Source organism: Pinus tabuliformis, chromosome 8 (assembly GCF_031772625.1).
Source record: "Pinus tabuliformis cultivar Carrire ecotype Pingquan chromosome 8, CPIR1, whole genome shotgun sequence".
In the NCBI taxonomy this organism is placed as follows: domain Eukaryota; kingdom Viridiplantae; phylum Streptophyta; class Pinopsida; order Pinales; family Pinaceae; genus Pinus; species Pinus tabuliformis.
This window is the reverse complement of record NC_142294.1, coordinates 1,070,352,141-1,070,371,239: the sequence shown is the minus strand read 5'-3', so window position 1 is coordinate 1,070,371,239 and position 19,099 is coordinate 1,070,352,141.

Genomic DNA, 19,099 nt, shown 5'->3' with positions numbered 1-19,099 from the left:
TCATTTTTTCTGACAACATTTCTTTCTTTTTGCCTTGTTGAGAAGGTTGGCTTTTGTCTTTATTCCTCTTTGGCTATGTTTTTTGTATACAAATATTGTAGCCTTAACTTATTCAAAATTTTCTATCTCTTAATATCTCTTGGACTTATCTTTCTTTATGCCTTCATGAGGCAATTACACACCCTTTCTGTAATATTAAAGAAAGAAAGCTTGGGATTTTCTAGCCAATCTAGGCTAGCAACCCTAATTCTTCATCAAAATTTATTATCACTCCTTTTTTTTCTACTTGTTTGTATTTATGATCCAATTCTACTCATTTTAAATTCTTTATTTGTCATATTTGTGCTTTAATTACTGCACAATCACTTCTGTCATTGTGCTCTATTTCAACTACCTTTGTTGCTTCTATTGCTGATATTATGACTGCTACTACCTTTCTATTTGTCTATCAGTATTTGTAGATAAGAATTCTTGACTTGATCTCCTCCTATGAGTGTGTATATTTTCCACTTCCTGAAAGGAAAAAATTTGTTGGTCTCTTCCTATGGTTGAATATATATTTGTTCAGAAACATAAATTGATGCCTTGATCGTTCATGGCACACTCAGGTTCTTCCTTCTATGGTTCAACATGTTTCTTCCTCCAAACTTTTGTGAATTTTTTCTATGTTGAACCTAAGATTCTTCAAATTGTATAGATGCCCAATTTAAATTACATTTTTGAGCCATATGTCTAATATTATGACACTTAAAGAATTAAATCTCAAACATGGAAGAGGGGGAATAGTTTTTGTTGGTAAATTCTTGGAGTATCTTTATGTATTTCTTCTAGGGAACTAATTGGAGTCCTCATAGATATATTTTTTATATGCCTTGCAATCCTTTGCCATATGCCCAAAATTTGTACAAGAGTAACAATATCCATAAAACAATGTTTGATACTTGCGATATGATGATTGCTTTGGTGCACCTCTGAAGATTTTCTCCCTGGAATATAATTGATGGAGTTTATTGCTATTTGTGGTATTGTACCTTCTTTGAATATAGGTCTTTTAATTGTAATTATGACTCCTTTCCTTGCTGATGCCGGGGTTGGGTATATTTGGAGTATTCGCACCACTTTCAAACCACTTATTGTTCTTTCCTTTTGATGCTTCAGGGGCTACATTATTTTGGTTAGAAGACTCACTTGTATATAAAAGACCTAATTTGTCCAAAGGTGATCTCTAATGGTTGAGCATGTTATCCAAAAATGGAGAACTCTTCAAGTTTTTGCTTAGCAGATCAACTTTTTTTATTAGTGAGACAATCATATCTTTCATATTCTCACAGTATTCATCTTTATTTTCCAATTGAGTCTCCATTTATTTCTTCATCATGATTGCTTCACATGTTTGGATTTTAAGAGATATGACATCTTATTTCAATTTGAAGATATCTTCATCCTTTTACTTTAGTTGGTATGACATGATATTTCTTTCCTTTCCTGCTTCATCAGTTTGTCCTTTGAGGAGGATTAATTTTTCCTTTAAATCTTGTCTTCAACTCGAATTTGTTTCTTTGTTTTCTCTATCTGAGATCTTAGGGAGGCGTATTCTTCTCTACATTGACCAATTTATGTTACATATTTACTCAATTCCTCAAATCTCTGGTTGAGACAATTTTCCAAAATATATTCCATTCTTTTTTCTTTTTCTAATTGGGTTGATGGAAATGACTTCTTCATGATGTTTCTTTTGTTTTGATACAATTCCTCCTTAAGTTTTTTGAGATACTTATCTCTTTCTTGTACTTGAAGCTTGAAAAGTTCAATTTCTTCCTTTGCTTTGTCAAGGTCACGATCGACAAATTGTACCTACTTTTTGAGTTCCTCATTTTCTCTTTTCAAACTTATTATTTCTTCTAGGGAAGTTGTAAGCTTTGTCTTGAGGTCTATTTCAATTTCAACTTTAGAGATTTGTTCATCATTGTCTTCCTTTATGCAATTGGTCCCTTCATATTTGCTTTCAATTGTCTTCTTTAGTTCATCTTTTTGTTTTTTTCCATTATATTCTTGATCAAAGATCATGACCAACAATTCTTTTGAGTGAAGATCTTGGGGATTCTCCCAAAGCTCTTTTGCTGATGAAAATTTCTCCACTTTGACCTTTATGAGATTTGGTAGACCACTCATGATTGATTTTATAATTTTTGATGATTTTGTATCAAACTCTTTCGACTCATCTAAGTTTCATGTAGTCATTGGATTCCATATCTCAAATCCTTGAGCCATTAAAAATTATTTCATCCTTTGTCTCCATGACTCATGGTTTGTCCCATTGAACAACGAAGCTTTCCCAACTTTATTTTCTTCTATTTTCACAATTGAGGAGGAGACATATTTAGAGGGTTTGGATAATTTATTCCTTGTATTTTCCATTTGTGTTATAAGGATCCACCTTCCAATTGTTAGGTTGTGGCTGAAGGTACTAGACCTAATGCCAATTGTTGGAAACACTGAGACGAGGGGGGGGGTAGTGAATCATTATTTCTTTTACAATTGTTATTTTATTCCAGTTAAGATCACTTAAAAACAAAACAAAAAATGAATACTGCAAACCAATTCACCTCACCTTCTGCAAAACCAATAAAATACCCCCTCTCAATGATGAGCACCATCATGTAATTTCCTCTCCAAATTGAGGGCTTACAGAGGATGTAATAGCCTATCTGACGTCGTAGGCTATAAGCTTATTAAAGGGGTAAACACCAAAATTTTCCTATGTTGGGGCAATATTGGGCAAAAATTGGGTTGGTTGGGGCTCAATTAGGGGTTACACACAAAACTCCTCACTTTGTTGGAGCCCATGGAAAATCTATAAATAGAATAGGGTTGATATCAAATGATGCATCATCATCTTGTGGATCAATTAATCTCTCTTATTGAGCTTAGATACAAGGGATTTAATACCCCTTCTTCCCTATCAATTTCGGTAGTGCAAGATCCCACCCTATTTAATAAATCTCTTTGAATTTTCCTATATGTCTACTTGTTCTAGCACAAGACTTTATTTTTAGTTGGGAGTAACGAAGTTTTCTTCATATTAAAGCAATTCAAGTTTGTCTATGATTTTAGAAGCCACACAAGTTGTTGAACTCTAGGGTAGGATGTTAACCCTATGTTAGACATATTTTATATGGGAATACGTGGTATAGAGTTTGAGGTCATGCGAGTTATAAAAAATGAGGAATTGCGCATTACAGTACTTGAGATTTCATGAATTAAGGAAGAGACATGTTCTAAAGTGAGGGTTCAAACTCCAAGTGATTTGTGACAATTGAATCTTTGTAGCCACTTGTGACAGAAAGGTTTTGACTAATTTAGATAAACTCAGTTTCCCATAACAACTAGTTCGAGCTCTTGTAACGATTGGTCCGTTGTCCTGTAACAAATTTGAGTCTTACAACACGTGCGATTCTGGTACCAGATGAGACAAACTCTCGAGAGGGGAAAGTGCGTGTTGGTTGGGTAAATTTGTGGCTGGAGTTTTATGTGGACTTGAAGAAAATTGAGGTGTTTTTGTAGTAGATAGGGTACGTAGAGGGTTTAGTAATTAATATAGAAGAAATTTGGTTAAATATGGACTATATTATTATTGTCTTAGATTTGTGTCAATACATCGAATTGTCGAATCTTTATTATTTGGTTGACTAAAGGATTAGGTCACTAAATACTTTTCTATGTTCAGTAATTGTGTTTGTTCCGTGAGGAAGTATTCAGTTGTATTGAATTAACTGTTTTGGAAAAAGGAAAAAAGTTATTGACATCCTACAGAAACCTAGTGCTAAAGTTTCCCTAGGCCATTACAGTGGTATCAAAGCAGAAGCATACTGCTAGCTTGTGAGTCAATAAGTATTGTATGCTTCTAGCAGATACCAACAACATCACAGTGAGGAAGAAAAGGAAAACACAATCTTAAACCATGGGGGAAACAACAGGGCGTAGAGAAGAGGTTATTGGCATCTTTCTAAAGGAAATACTACAGGGACAATGTGACACCCCCTAGATAACAATTTTGTGGTTGGGGAGGGGACTGTGATATCCCATGGTTAATATTTCTCTCATTGTAAATAATTGTAATGATTAAATGGCTGAGAGAGGGAAAAAAATTCCATTGCTTGAGTGAAAGGTTGTTTAAATACTAATCATTGGTTGGATGAGTGGCTTTAAATGGGGTTAACTGTGCCATAAATTGAGATGAAAGAAAAAGGATAGGCCCAAGTGTCTTTTTATCTCCAACCGAAATAAAGAAAGGAAAAAATTTAAGGAGAAGCATGGATTGTGCTGTTCAAGGGTTGATGACATGGAGCTTTGGGAAAGGAAGGAGGAGGTTGGTCTGTTAAGGCAACAAAAACAAGTTCATGGGCACGATACACTCTCTCTTGGGGGAAATTAACAAGAAAATGCTTTAGTGTGGTTGCATTCGGGAAACACACACACACCAGTGGGATCATTAGAGAAGTTTTGAGGTAAAAAATGGGCCTCAAAAAAAAATGTAAACAATGGCAGATGGGCGATTCACCACTTTGGAATAAAAAGGTAAAAAGATAAAAAAATATAAAAAAACTACCTTTTCAACTCAAATTTTCAACTTATATCCCTATGATTTTACTAAAATTTCAAATGAGAGCATTTGTTGCATGCAAAATTTAATTTTGAATCCAAGGAGTACCCATGTTGCAACTTTTGATGGACCCTACTACACGGAAAATGTCAAATATATGAAAAAACGTGATTGCAATCATGTTTTTTCATGTATTTCACACTTTTCATCTAGTAGGGTCCATCAAAAGTATGCAACATGGTTACTCCTTGGATGCAAAATTAAATTCCACATCCAATGAGTGCTGCCACTTGAAATTGAGTAAAAGAATACTTAGATAAGTTGAAAATAGAGTTGAAAAAGTAGTTTTTTAATTTTTTCCCTCCAGAAATTGATAAGGTAATCTAATCTTATTTGATTATTTCCACTATTATTTTATAATATTCCTTAGGAGGCCCATTTTAGACCTCAAAATTTCTCTAATTGATATGTAGAGAGAACAAGTTCTTTGAGAGCACAAGGAAATATTAAGAAGGAACCGTAGATAACTTTGTTATGGGAAAGGAAGAATTTCTCCAGGGGTGGAGGTGAGAATGCATATAGGAAGACCGGTTTGGGAAGGAGGTATGCACTCAGGAATTACAGAGAAAGAGAAAGGAGAAGTATTGTTGATTCATTCTGTGTTTCTAACTGTTGAGTAGTTAGTGGGTGGAGGCGGCGTGGCCTTGGGACACCATGTCACAGCTATTAACATTAGTTTAAAATCCTCTGAAAGCACTCTTCCTCAAGCTTTGAAATCTAGCCCGGGGGTGACGACTGCAAGCAAGCTTGGCTGAAAATTATCTAAGGTTGGGTGGAGATTTAGAGTCTCAATCTCAGTTGCAAGGCTTTAACATCGCCAGATAAGTACACATGTAACTCTGTGTGCATGAAAATTTTATATGATTCATTATTGAACTGTCTATGTGCCATCATAAGTGGGCCTTGTTGTTTCCTAAGATGTACAAATAAATCTGGGAAAAATTTTCAACCCCACAAGGTATAGTATTTAAGGCATAATGCTCAGAGAAGGGGTTGTCACTTTTTCCCAACTCTCTCTGTTTAAGCTCTCTCCTAGGTAAGATATCGAGGGTAGTCCCTAAATATGATTCTAAAATGAAAACTTGTTGAAGACAAGTTATAGGAGACAAAGGGAAAGGGAATTGCCATTCAATATAACTTGAATTAGGGATTAATTAGCAAGAATAATTATTAATGAGCAATATTAATGTGATAGATTCTATCAGATCAATATGTAAACCAATGAGATAAAATGATGAGAGACCAATGTCTTATAAATAATGCTAATATGAAATTACAATACTTTCAAGATAAATAATGCTTCAAGTGACAAGATAGACAATGTTGCAAGACAAACATTAGTGCATTATTGAAACATGAGTAATAAGATAGAGCTTGCAAGATAAATGAAACTTGTACTTTAAAGAGATGCAAAAAAAGATAGAATAATATCAAAGAACAATGAACAAGTAATTCAAAATACAAGTACAAGAGAAATACAATGCAATGTTGCAAGTAAGATGAAATTTTCACAAATCAACAAATGTAAGATGAAATAATGCTATATGAATGAATGCAATATTAGACTATGTGTGAGGCAAGGATACTATTTTATTTTAAATTATATGCCTAATCTATGGTGAAGCTTCCCCTCAATTTCTCAAAACTTGGTAAGTACTAGCGGGTAGTTGAAAATAAGGCTAGGAAGAGGAGACACTTAGTCCATCATTAACAATACCCGCCTAGGCTCCTTAACAACCCATGCGCGTTCGTTCTTATAAGGGCTCGACCATGTGTTTTAACATTTGATCCAAACTAAAATTTATCAAATTGAATGAAAGTTAGGTAAGGTTGTCCTAAAATTTATATCAACCAAGCTTATGCTTAGAAGTAAATTGTAGAAATGCAAGCCTAGATAGAATATGAAAATGAAGTGAAAATGGAATGCTGCAATGAGATACAATTATAAAAGGGTGCTTCAAAGAGAGAAATACTAACCCACTTATGATTATGATAAACACTTTGAGCACAAAATTATAATTAGATTAGCTTATAAAAAATTATTAATGAAGTATGTCAACATTCACTCAATGAAACAAAGCGTTAGGGAAATAACACAAGTGCCTAAATATAAAATTATCTTAATGTGAGGTTGAATTATTGATTAGATTTAGGAATGCCACTTCACTTATAATGTGTTTTAAATTTTCTAAGAGCAACAGAGAAAGTGTGAATAATAGAGCACAAGTAGATATTTAAATGTTGGTAGATGAGATTGCCAATTAGTGAATTGAAGATATACTACTTTAATCTAAAACATAAGAGAGATAAAGACAATAATTAATCAAATTTAAATTAGACCAAATAATTAGCAATGAAGTCTAGATCTAACGATAGCTAAATAAAACAACTCAAGAGATTAGAATTAAAATTCAATGAACATGCAAAGGAAACTAATATAATGAGAGTAAGAGAACATGCTAGGGAGCTCTAAAAATTTGAAGGCAGTTTCCAACAAAAAATTAAGACATGAAATTTTCGGAGCCCAAGTGATGATTTTCCCAAATCGAACTTGAAATTTTTCCTGATTGTTTTTGAATTTTTTACCAAAGCTTTCAAGAATCTCACTTAAGATGCAAGGAGGAGCTTCCTAGGTCCACTGTTGAAGAATGTAACTAGTGTCGGTCGTCACAATTGTATTTGTCAAAAGAAAAAAATATTGTAAAATAAAAATATTTTTGAAGCATGGGTTTCATTCTCTTCTATTTATTTTCTAGGTTATAGCCTCCATTGAAGCCTTATAGCTTTTGTCATGAGTCAAAATAGTCTTTGTCACATTTATTAGACCCTTCGGGAATTTGTATCATGTAAAGAAATTTATTTTTGAGTCAAAAGTGTCATCTGTCACCTCCTCACCAAGTCGTCCCAAAAAGAGGGAATTCAAACCAGAAAAATCAATATAAATAGAGGGAGCTTGTATCATTTGGAAGCACACGCTCACACGCTCGATCTACAAGAGAAGGAGGACGAAAAAGATAACGAATTGAAGGAGAATAAGACCTAATTGAAGGAAGAAAAAAAATCAAATTTTTAGGCATCTATCTCTCACACATGCAAAGTCTTATGTGGTTTTTGGATGAGTAGTTGGGGGGATGAAATTATGAAGTAGTTGCAATTCTGAAATTCTATAGGTGGGGGGATGAAATTATGGATTTAAGCTGCATCTAGGGAGATGACACTTGGAGACTTTGGTAGAATACAACAACATGAAGTAAGAGCTGATTTAGTGTTTAGAGTAGCTATCTGTCTAGTTCAAAAGGGTCTTGGATTGTCTCATCTTGATTTGAATCTACTAGTGGAAGAGTTGGACTAGGTTTTCCCCTAGATAGGGGTTTATGTTGGTCAAAGTTGTCATTGATGTAAATATTAGCATTGTTAAAGATGCCAAAAGCCTAACCCTAAATGTAAAATGAAATATGCTTGAGACCCTAAGTGAAAGACCTAGGTTTAGCATTTATTAAAAACCCTATGCATGATGACCTAAATATAGCTTGTAAGAAGCTTGGAAAACCTAAGTTTGGCGTACCCTAATCACAAAAATCCCTATTCTAAATGTATACCCTGTTAAAAACCCTATCTATATTAAACCCTAGTGCCTATATTCCTAAATGTATACCCTATTCAAAACCTAGTTCTATCAATCCCATATTTCCTAATTCCTATTCATTCTACCTTATTTTTATTACCCTATTCCTTGTAGAAATTCCCATTGTAGATCAACAGATTATGCAATATACTAAAGCAAAATACAAGATCTACTTCTACAACAAACTTTGTGGAAGCTTAATTTAATTGAGCAAGATCAATGAGAACACATATAACTGAGAATGAGAAATCAATCGCACATAACACAGAAGAAATAACCCGGGGAAAGACTCAGCCTAAAACCCCAATCTCTGTATCATCATACAAGAGCAAATATGTTTGAGTTACAAAAAGAATCAGCTCACAAGATATCTTGCTCTCTCTACAATCAAACAATACAACTCATAGACCGAGTAGACACAAGATATGCCTTCCTTCAGCCCTCCAAGCCTCCTATTTCCTTGCGCAGTTTTTCTTGGGGTCCAATGATGTCACATGTGTGAATTGGCCTCATCACACTCACTAAACTGAAAGTAACTACACAATCTCCAAGGAATGAATTCCTTCTGCATGAAAGAGATTGTCACAATGGAATATTCCTGCAACTGATAGTACACTGTCCCTCCATCTGATCTCAACTGGGTCTCTGTTTGAACTGACATGCATGAGTTATTTATGAGAGAATATTCAGTTATTTGAAGTGCAACAGTTACATGCATGCATGCATTAACTGTATTATTAGGCCAACCATACTTGTGGAGGCGACATGCTGTGTATGAGTCAAGGCCTCGTGTTGTCATTATTTCTTTAAATAATTCATTATACAGGATACCGGAGGTAGCCCCACCTACGGCCACATCTTTGATCACTGCTAAGAAAGGTAGCAAGCTCATCTCCCAGACCAGGAAATTCATCTGTCTGGTTCACTCCCAAAGTAAGAGGAAGATTGCCATCACATCCATGACCCCCGTAAAGGGTTCCTCCATGCAGCAGCAGCAACAAAGGGATACAGTCATGACAAGATACAGGAAAAACTTCTCCTCACCCACAGGGGTACCACACAAGTTTCAGGTGGGCGACAAAGTTTGGTTACATCTGCAGAGAGAACGCCTTACCAAAACCCATCAGAAACTCAAGCGACTCCGACATGGTCCTTACATCAGTACCAAGGCTACGGGCAACAATGATTTGAAGCACAACATTCCTCCATTCCTTCGTTTGCACCAAGTGTTCAATGTGGACCATCGCCGACCATGCTTCCCACCATTTCGGGTCACAGTAGAGACTACAGAACAGCTCACCAGAGACCCAGTTCAGCAGAAGCTTCCTCATCTCAGGGATGAACTCAACGCAATGGGGACCATTGATTCCTAAGGGGGGAGGAATGATCCAGGTGGATGTTGGTGGCCACCCAACTATCCCATTTGGACCCCCACAACTGTCTCTTTTAGCTTTTTCAGTTTCCTAAATTGTAGCAAAGTTTACTATTTTTAGCAGTTTTTCGGGTCCTGAACTTCGGGAGCCGTTTTGAGGCCCTAAACGACGTTTTTTTTTCGGAATCTGGGGCAACATGGGTCCATGGATTGATGTTGCCTCCCAAAGTGGTAGTACTCGGATAGATCTTTCTAACGAGCTATCGTACACGTCAAACAGAGATCGTATGCCAAAGTTACGACCCCGGGAAATTGATGTACCAATTTACCCAAACGGGGCCCACAATTTGGCGTTTCATCTTCTAGGGTTAGGTTTCGGGATGTGAAGGGTTTTCCATTGTTTCTCAACAATAAATAGGCCTTCGAGCCTCATTGTAACACAGTTCAGAGGCATGTAGCCGCCACATCTCTTATCAGAGATAAGCTACCATCGCCCTAGCTGGTTTCTTTCCATTTCTGTTTGTAAGCACATGTCAGTATTTTTACAGTAATGAAATGAAGTATTATTTCCGCTTCATCTCAGTATTAATGGTTATCTCATCTTTGTATTTATGGCTATCTCTGTAATTTGTTGCGTTCCTGTCTAAATCCGGATCAGTGGTATCAAAGCGGTCTGCTTTTTCTCTGTTTTTCTTTGCATGTCCCCAACGAGGTCGGGATATAAGGAGTTAGGGCTTGAACTGGTCGAACCTTTGCAAGACCAGCCTCGCAAATCCTGACGGCCTCCCATGGCGGATGAGAAGAAAGACGAGGGGGCAGGAGATCCTATCAAAATCTTGCTCGAAGAAGCCCTCGAGCGACAAAGGAACGCGATGATGGATAGCTTTGCGCAGATCCTTCAGCGGCTACCTAGAGGCGATGCATCGGCTTCCAACAACGACTCTGGAAACGCCACGCCATTTAAGGTACAAGTTAATTTTGAAATCCGCATCTTCGTGGGTCAAATAGACGCAGATGCTGTAGATAAATGGTTAAATCTGCTAGATGGGTATTTTTCTGTTCATGAATTTTCAAATCGGGAAAAGATTGTTTTCGCTCTTCTCAAAGCAGCCCCCCACGTCAAGGACTGGTGGGAAACCTACTGCGAGCAGAAGGATGAAAGTACAGGCTCACTATTTTCAGCCGCACCCACTTGGAATGACTTCCGGGATGCCATCAAAGAGCAGTTCTACCCTGTCGGAAGCTATGAGGACAAATATATCAAATGGACCACACTGCGGCAGGGACGAGACCAAGATGTGCCGGAGTTTACAAACATTTTTCATACCCTTCGCACACAGTTGGGTATCAAAGATTCTGAGCTGCATCTGGTACTCAAATACCGTGGCTGCCTGCACAAGTACATCCAGGAAGAGATGGTGTTCTTGAACATCTCCTCACTTGGCACAGCATACCGATACGTTGTCAAAATCGAGCAAAAGTTCAAACAGAAGAAGCGAGACTTTGGATTTCCAAATCCGAAGCCCAAAGGACAAAGCCAAGGCGGGGTGACCCAAGACAACCCGTCGAAGCCGCAAGAAAAGAACAACACCACGAAGCTGAAGAAGGACACAGGAAATTGGTGTGAGTTCCACAAGGGTCCCACTCATAACACAAGTGAGTGTCAGACCAAGCAGTCTCTTGTGGCTGAGTTGAAGGCTTCCAAATTAGATGCATGTTCTGACCCTGAGCCAGAACCCGACAAGGGGAAAGGCAAAGGGAAGAAAATCATTGATGCGGATCCCAGCGCCACTGTTGCCATCGCCAAGATCCAGAAAGATGAGCCCGAAAATCCAGAGGAAGGGGAGCGTCTTTTCCACTCACAGATGTGGGTGAAGGGTTCGCCACTACAATTCATTGTCGACAGTGGCAACCAAAAGAACCTCATTTCAGCAGAGTTCGTGAAGCGGTTGGGCTTACCGACTACACCACACCTGCAGCCGTACAGTATCGGGTGGCTTCACGAAGGACGAGATCTAAAAGTTCGCCAGCAGTGCCGCCTTCCGTATAGCATCAAGCCCTTCACAGATGAGGTATTGTGTGATGTTACACCTCTGGATGTTTGTGATGTATTATTAGGCCAACCATACTTGTGGAGGCGACATGCTGTGTATGAGTCAAGGCCTCGTGCTGTCATTATTTCTTTAAATAATTCATTATACAGGATACCGGAGGTAGCCCCACCTACGACCACATCTTTGATGACTGCTAAGAAAGGTAGCAAGCTCATCTCCCAGACCAGGAAATTCATCTTTTTGGTTCACTCCCAAAGTAAGGGGAAGATTTCCATCACATCCATGACCCCCGCAAAGGGTTCCTCCATGCATCAACAGCAGCAAAGGGATACAGTCATGACAAGACATAGGAACAACTTCTCCTCACCCACAGGGGTACCACACAAGTTTCAGGTGGGCGACAAAGTTTGGTTACATCTGCAGAGAGAACGCCTACCAAAACCCATCAGAAACTCAAGCGACTTCGACATGGTCCTTACATCAGTACCAAGGCTACGGGCAACAATGCTTTGAAGCACAACATTCCTCCATTCCTTCGCTTGCACCAAGTGTTCGATGTGGACCATCATCGACCATGCTTCCCACCATTTCTGGTCACAGCAGAGACTGCAGAACAGCTCACCAGAGACCCAGTTCAGCAGAAGCTTCGTCATCTCAGGGATGAACTCAACGCAATGGGGACCATTGCTTCCTAAGGGGGGAGGAATGATCCAGGTGGATGTTGGTGGCCACCCACCTATCCCATTTGGACCCTCACAACTGTCTCTTTTAGCTTTTTCAGTTTCCTAAATTGTAGCAAAGTTTACTATTTTTAGCAGTTTTTCGGGTCCTGAACTTCGGGAGCCGTTTTGAGGCCCTAAATGACGTTTTTTTTCGGAATCTAGGGAAACATGGGTCCATGGACCGATGTTGCCTCCCAAAGTGGTAGTACTCGGATAGATCTTTCTAACGAGCTATCGTATGCGTCAAACGGAGATCGTATGCCAAAGTTACGACCCCGGGAAATTGATGTACCAATTTACCCAAACGGGGCCCACAATTTGGCGTTTCATCTTCTAGGGTTAGGTTTCGGGATGTGAAGGGTTTTCCATTGTTTCTCAACAATAAATAGGCCTTCGAGCCTCATTGTAACACAATTCAGAACAGTTCAGAGGCATGTAGCCACCACATCTCTTATCAGAGATAAGCTACCATCGCCCTAGCTGGTTTCTTTCCATTTCTGTTTGTAAGCACATGTCAGTAGACTCGGAAGTGTCTCACATTTGATCACTTCCCGAAAAAGGCCTCCATAGGTGTCTTCATTCCCAGTATACGGTGCAGGCTTATGTTCTACAAGTATACTGTTGTATTGCATGCTTCATCCCACAAATGCAGTGGTAGGCTTTGGTCATGCAACATCACTCGTGCTGCTCCCACAATCGATCTGTTCTTTCTTTTGGCCACCCCATTCTGTTGTGGGTTATGGGGTGCCATCAATTCCCGTTTAATTCCTTCTGCAGCGCAGAAGTCTTTAAATTGTTGGGAGACATACTCTCCACCATTGTCGCTACGCAAGGCTTTTATTTTGTTTCCAGATTCTTTCTCTACAAAGGCTTTAAACTCACAAAACCTCAAGAAGGTCTGATCCTTCTTTGCATAAAGTAGATCCAGCATCTACGAGGAAAATCATCAGTAAAATTAACATAGTACCTTTGTTTAGCGGAGGAGGCTGTAGAGAAAGGTCCAAAAACATTTGAGTGAACTCTCTCTGGGATTGCTCCATCTCTATTGTCTCGATCCAGAAAGGAATATATTGCATACTTACTCAAGGTACAACCTTTGCATGTATTCTTCTGCTCCAGTTTTCCCTTGGGAAGCCCGGTAGAAATCTGCTGCATGATTTTCAGGGCTCCATGGTGCAAGTGGCCCAGTCTTTTATGCCATAGCTTGCCAACATCTTGGTTCTGCACCATCTCATCTTTGGAACTCAATGCAACACAGTCGTCTACCTCCAGCTTGTAGAGATTCTTTACTCGAATCCCGATTCGCTTGGTCTGTCCAGTACTGATATGCCTTAGGAATACCTTTCCTTTACTAAGGACTGCATCATAGCCTTTATCTTCTAGCATAGCGATAGGCACAAGATTATTCTTCAGACCTGTTACATACTTAACATCAGTCAGGGTGAGGGGAGCTCCATGCTCCCTCTGAAACACAACTGTACCTTCACCTGAAACACGGTACTTTCCATCATCACCCATCTCGATCCACATTTGGAGATTCTTCTCCTCCAAGGTACTGAAAAGATTCTTGTCACCTGACATGTGGAATGAAGCTCCACTGTCCAGGTACCACACACATCCAACCATGGATGAAATCATGCATGCGATAAGTGAGAAATCCAACTCAAACTATGAGGCCAGTGCCTCACCATCAGATCCCTTCGAGGATCCCTTCTTCGATTTCTTCTGTGGACAATTTGTAGCATAATGGCCCACTTCATGACAATGAAAGCATCACACTTTCGATTTGCCAAACTTCTTCCCACCATGGGAAGAAATAGATTTGGGATGGGATGCCTTCCCTTTCCCTTTCCTTGTCTTACTTGCTAAGGCTAGACTTTCCTCATCATCTTGCTTCGATGAGGATCCATCTATGGTGCTTCTTCTTATCTCCTCTTGCATCAGATCCGACTAAAGTCGTTCCCAATCTGGAAATTTTCCTCTTCCATTAATCGAGTCTTGGTAGCTATGCCATCTCTTAGGAAGACTGAGGAGTGCAAGACTCACCATGTCATCATTGGCTGTCATGATCCCTACACTTCCAAGCTCATCCCTGCAGGTGGTGAGCTTGTTTAGATATGTAGAGATCATGTCGCCCTTTTCACACTTGATTTTCTGAAGCTTGTCTTTCAGCGCCAGCTTCCTTTGATCGCTGCTGTTTTGATATAGATCTTTCAATGTTTTCCACATCGAAAATGGTGTCTCATTCCCATGGAGACTTGAGACTATGTGGTCTCGAACTCCCTCCAGAAGGATTCTCCTTGCTCTAGCCACACATTTCTTCCATTCCACCAATTCTGTAGCATTGGCCGCTGCCGGCTTGGGGACTTCTTGATCAATGAAGTCCTTTAGACCATTATCCTCTAATACTGCTTCTAGGTGATCCTTCTAGGCTATATAATTCGAGCTGCCATCAAGGGAATACTCGAGTCTTAAACCGTTGAACACCACTGGTGAAATTGAGATGCATTAAGAACTCGATTTCTATATTCAGGAACCTCAAACTTCAAACTTCTCCCTTCTTGTATACTGTTCTTCACTTTGATCACCTTTGCTCTGATAGCATGTAGAAATTCCCACTGTAGATCAATAGATTATGCAATATACTAAAGAAAGTACAAGATCTACTTCTACAACAAACTTTGCGGAAGCTTAATAGAATTGAGCAAGATCAATGAGAACACATGTAACTGAGAATGAGAAATCAATCACAAATAACACAAAAATAACCCGAGGAAAGCCTCAGCCTAAAACCCCAATCTCTGTATTATCATACAAGTGGAAATATGTTCGAGTTACAAAAAGAATTAGGTCACATGCTATCCTGCTCTCTCTGCAATCAAACAATATAGCTCACAGACTGAGTAGACGCAAGATATGCCTTCCCTCAGCCCTCCATGCCTCCTATTTCCTTGCGCAATTTTTCTTGGGGTCCAATGATGTCACATGTGTGAATTGGCCTCATCACACTCACTAAACTGAAGAAGTAACTATGCAATCTCCAAGGAATGAATTCCTTCTGCATGAAAGAGATAGTCACAATGGAATATTACTGCAACTGATAGTACACTATCCCTCCATCTCATCTCAACTGGGTCTCTGTCTGAACTGACATGCATGAGTTATTTATGAGATAATATTCAGTTATCTGAAGTGAAGCAGTTACATGCATGCATGCATTAACTAACTGAACTCACAATTAATTCAACAAACTGTTTGAATTAATCTAACTGGACTTGACTTAGTTAACTGAGCCAACTAATTACAACTCAATATTACAACTCATCCTTATCTCTTTAACTGATGGATAAATTCCTCAATCAATGGAGAAACTGTTGCATGTCCCTGCATAGACTTCATGTTTGATTTTCTACAACTAATTAACTCAAGATGAATTAATTAATTATTTTACAAACAGCTGCTAAGATCAAATTCGAATTTTGATTCTCTATTTTAGTTCAGGGACTAACTAAAATAGGAAGGTATCCCAAAATGCTATTTATAGCAGTACTAAATTTAGCACTTCTATATTTAGAATTTCTTGCTATTTTCAACATTCCTATCCCTATTTCAATTAAAATCTTAATAGAAAATCTTACTAATTTTTTTTCCTAGCTCCTATACATTATTTACCTCACTTTTGTTGACAAGCCAAAACATAAAAATATATATAAATTACTCCACTATCTATGTAGGACTCATCAACTACACGTCAAATCCTCCAAATGATGATGTCTTTCCTCATCAAATTTTTATATATGCTTGAATATCCAACTCATTTCCAACAATGAACTAGGTCCATCATCAACATAAGGAGAAGTAAATATAAAGTTCACATCTCATGAAATTTAGAGGTAGAGATAAGAAGAAGCGAAGGAACTTAAGATAAATTCAGATTTGTTGGAAAAATTATAGTGGACTGTGGTTCTATTTTTCATCTCTATTGGTGACTAAGGAGTGCAACAAATTGGAAATACATGTTCTGATATTTGATCAAAATTTTGGACAAACGTTGAAATACCTCATACAAAGAATTCAGATCTATTGCATAATACAAAATTATAGTGCGATAGTGACCTGTCCTATTTGTGGATCTTTGTATATTTATAAGCCTTAGTATAACATAGATCTGTGGGAAGCCTTCGATACTCATACGTGTAGTAAGTAAGAATATTTCATACCTATAGGTGACTAAAATTGGATCAGTAAACAATAACAAGACCTATGGAGAATTATTTTGGCTACAAACCTTATCAGTTCTTTTGAAAAGGAAAAAACTTGTTTGGACATAATTATTGAAGAACATCCCTTAAAACATTATTGGTCTTTGTTAAATAACTTGAGGCTATCATTAAATCAAGGCTTGGTGAAGAAAGTGATCTGGATAGAGGAGAATTTTGAAGCAGATTTGAAAGGAATTAATGAGCAGATTTAGAGTAGTAGATAATTATATCTTGCAGACATAACTAATAAAGAGATTTAGAAGCAAGCCTTTTATGAGGTGACTGTGGAGATATTTTCATAAGAGTCAACTTGAAGCAAACTTAGACCAGACTCTTTGAGCATACTTATTAGATTCAGTACCTTCACTCTCATCCTAACAGATGCAAGGTAGATCCTTAGAACACACATGACAAGGTCAAGGAAGAAAGGCTCTGTTGACAGTGTTGGATACCACCAACATACAGGGGATCTCCCCGATATAAGGTCCCAACTAGACCTCACACTGTTTGGTGTAGGAGTCCCATCCTGAATACGACCTGAATGTCATTTACTTAAAGATATGCCTTGGCTTTAGCTATCAACATGAGAGAGAAGAGCGAATGTCCTTTTGAATGAGAAAGTGAGTGCACCTTGTTAATGTTCAATTCGAAATGTATGAAGGTTCTCTTACTACAAAGGCTAAAATGAAGCGAGACTCTAAGAAATAAGTAATAGTAATACCCTAATGGAGACACACATGAAAGATAAAGGCTCATCTAACATCAAATGAAATACTTCACAAAGATGTGATGATCATTATAAACATAACATCATATTTCCAATAATTAAGAACTGAAGCCACCGAAATAGTTCAATTACTCCAATACTTATGAAATCAAACATGAACCATAAACATTCAAATAATAGTCTTAGAAACATTCACAATCCATGTGTAAAAATGTGTTGGACTGGAAGGCTTTGATATTAAGAAAAAATCCCATGATACAAAAATACAATGACCACCACTAACTCCAATAGTGGAGCGTTAGAGCCACTACTTTCTCCCCAAAAGTAATAACTCTATCTCTCTAATCACCTCTGGGAGAAGCCAAGGTTAAAAGTACTTTACATGAGAAATGAGGATCCTTTTATAACTTGAGGCATGGCCTTTCACATCCTCATGAATCTTGACTTTTCAATTTCTAATAACCTTTGGACTTCTACAACCTTTGGAATTGAAAATGACTTTTGGAATTACATATGACTTTTGGTATTACATGTCTTTTGGAGTTCCATGAATCTTTAGTTCATACATGACTCTTGGACTTCCACTTATTTGTCTTTACAATGCTTAGAAGAATACATCATGACTTCCACATCATCATGTGATAAGGCTTGACATGTCACTATATTTGGTGACTAGGACTAATAGTGACCGATGACATGAACTTCTTTAGTGGTGCATGGATGCCACTTGTATCTTCATTCTTCTAGTGGCTTTGATTATTGATGTCTCCACCCTCCAAATGGTATTTGATCTAATGGAGTCTTTGAGGTGCTTTGATCATCATGATTCAAGTGTGTTATTTGTTCTTTCAATGATTCCTTTGTTTGTTATATTTGCTCGTTATTCCTCATGTACACTTGCCACAATGTTCTTGAAATATCTGTTGCTGTAATCATTCATGAAAAACAACCATCAACATGAAAATCTCCTATTATACCATGTTTTATGCCATTTTTCTTTTCATTCCTTTTCAATGTGCTCAAAAGGGACAAAAGTAGCTTCTAGGTGCACTTTGAAGGGTTGAAGGGTTGAGAGAAGGAGGCTTCAGGTCTTCTACATGTGCTCATGCTTTCAAGATAGAGAGAGGCAGTCAAGGCATGCAACATGTTGATATTATGAAGGATGAAGGGGAAGGCGTCGAGATTCCCAAGTGAATTGTACGCTCAAGGGAGATATGGAGGGCACAAGGCACATTTGCGAAGGCTGAAGGATGAAGGCTTCCAGCCTTCAAGGTATGCTTATGTGCTCAAGAGGCCCATGAGAGAGCATGGCGCAAGTCAGAAGGCCGAAGGGAAAATATTCACTCCTTCAAATTGCTCACATATGATCAAAGGGTATGGAGGGAACATGTAACATTTTGGAAGGCTGAAGGGTGAAACTTAAGGCCTTCTTGGTGCGCTCATGCTCTCTTGGGGGGTGCACTTCTTCAAGTCGAAGGAGTACACTCAAAGGAAGACTTAGTCTCTTGAAGAGAGTAGTTCGAAACAAGGAAGGGGAAATATACTTAAGGAGTGTGCTTAACACCCTTGGAGGGTGCATATCGCACTTATGAATGAAGAAGGGTTCCCAATCGAGGCTTTATAGTGTGCTCATGTACTCTTGGCATTAATTGGTTTTCTTTGAAACCAAAGATT